This window comes from Octopus bimaculoides, chromosome 9 (genome assembly GCF_001194135.2).
Source record: "Octopus bimaculoides isolate UCB-OBI-ISO-001 chromosome 9, ASM119413v2, whole genome shotgun sequence".
Classification (NCBI taxonomy): Eukaryota; Metazoa; Mollusca; class Cephalopoda; order Octopoda; family Octopodidae; genus Octopus; species Octopus bimaculoides.
Genome location: NC_068989.1, coordinates 23101851 through 23104148, shown reverse-complemented (window position 1 = coordinate 23104148; position 2298 = coordinate 23101851). Strand labels below are relative to the sequence as shown.

Below are 2298 nucleotides of genomic sequence, written 5' to 3'. Positions count from 1 at the left end.
TATATATATATATATATATATATGAATATATATTTATCCATATAAATGTATATATATATGTATATATTCCTTTACCCTTTTACTTGATTCAGTTATTTGACTGCGGCCATATTGGAGCATCGCCTTGTAGGGTTTTAGTAGACCCTAGAGTTTATTTTTTAAAGCCTAGTACTTATCTTATCGGTTTCTTTTGGCGAATCGCTAAGTTAAAAGGATATAAATGCACCAACACCAGTTGTCAAGCGATGATGGTGGAACAAACACAGACATAAAGACACAAACACACACACATAAATACATAAACACATACAGGCATACACTCATACGTGCACACATATACACACACATATATATACACATCGCTCTTCTTTCACTTTCCGGCTACACAATCCATTCACAAGGCTTTGGTCACCCAGAGGCTATAGCAAAAAACATTTGCCCTAGGTGCCACGCAGTGGGACTGAACCTGGAACCACGTGGTTGAGAAGTAAGCTTCTTACCATCTTTGAAGTCAGTTATGATACAGATGTAAATATCTCTTCGAATATATAGAGGGTAACTACGGATAACGGTTTATTACAACCGATCTTACCAATCGGTTTCGCACTAGGGGTTCAACGGAGTTTTAGATAACAGCCCGATTATGTAACCCATCGCTCTTCAGAGATGGCAGTTATGAAATGAAATATGGCGATTGCTCTCCACATACATACATACATACATACATACATGTGTGTATGTGCATGTGAGTGTCTGTGTGTATGCATACATGCATACATAAATACATACATACATACATACACACATACACACACATATATATGTAATAAATATGTAATATATATATGTGTAAATATATATATGCATATATGGGTACAGGACGTCACCAACGGTGCAAATAACATGAAATACGTAAACAAACGAGTTAAATACGTAAACAACGAGAAAAAATTGAAAACAGGACAAGTCAACACAGAGAAAGGACCCTTCATCAGTTGCCGGCTACCTATCTACTCCTCATTTTGAGCATAGACAACCGACAACTGATGAAGGTTCCTTTCTCAGTTTTTACTTGTCCTATTTTCCATTTTACTCGTTGTTTACGTATTTAACTCGTTTGTTTAAATATTTTATGCTATTTGCACCGTAGGTGACGTCCTGTACCCATATATGCATGCATGCATATATATATTATATTATTTATTAATTGAACGCGACGCATCCATTTACAAGTAAGTTTATCTTCTCTCTCTCTCTCTCTCTCTCTCTCTCTCTCTCTACACACACATATATATACATATATGTATGTATGTATGTATATATGTATATATGATGTATGTATGTATGTATGTATGTATATATATATATATATATATATACATATATATATACATATATATATATATATCATAAATATATGTGTGTATGTGTTTGTATACGTATATATGTATATATATATAACATATATATATGTATATATATATAACATTTATATATAAATATATATATATGTATATATACACACAAAGGGACAGACAGTGGGAGAGAAAGAGGGAGACAGAGAAGGGGAGAGAGAGAGCGAAAGAGAGAGAGAGAGAAAGAAAGAGAGAGAGTTGTAAACATAAGTCAATAACGAGGTTTATACATGAATCAAGTGCTTTTATTGTGCATTATTCCTTTCTATCCGTCCATCATTGGTTCTGAATATTATCAACCACTTTCAAATATTTCAATTGTTTTCTGCCTGAAAATAGAAAGTCAGAATTATAATTTTTCTAAAGAATAATTATTAAAATACAAATAAAGACAATAATAAGGGGGTATGCGGGCGGGCTGGCGGAGTGCAGATCCTTCTTTTTAATGACTGTTTTGAACCCAGTATGTTACTACAATATTTGTAATTCTAAGTGAGCAGACTTAACTTCGAAGTTACAGCTCAGCAAACCGTTTTGTCTTTCATTCTCCCTACTTTACAATAACCAATTATTTAAACACTATAGTTCAAGTCGACGATATATCTTTTACTCTTTTACCCTTTTACTTGTTTCAGTCATTTGACTGCGGCCATGCTGGAGCACCGCCTTTAGTCGAGCAAATCGACCCCAGGACTTATTCTTTGTAAGCCTAGTACTTATTCTATCGATATCTTTTGCCGAACCGCTAAGTTACGTGGACGTAAACACACCAGCATCGGTTGTGAAGCGATGTTGGGGTACAAACACAGACACACAAACATACACACACACACACATATATATGTATGTATGTATGTATGTATGTATGTATGTATGTATGTAT

At 34.1% G+C, this 2298-nt stretch overlaps 1 long non-coding RNA gene across 4 annotated transcripts in view; it reads right to left on the bottom strand.

Annotated features, from left to right (window-relative positions):
* Positions 1 to 1655: 1655 nt before the first annotated feature.
* The window catches only part of LOC106877281 (uncharacterized), a 107476-nt gene continuing 106833 nt past the window's right edge, over positions 1656 to 2298 (bottom strand). For all 4 annotated transcript variants that reach the window (XR_001410362.2, XR_008264876.1, XR_008264877.1 and 1 more), the window contains one exon: positions 1656 to 1744. This is a non-coding gene — a long non-coding RNA (uncharacterized LOC106877281). The remainder of the gene's footprint in view (positions 1745 to 2298) is intronic.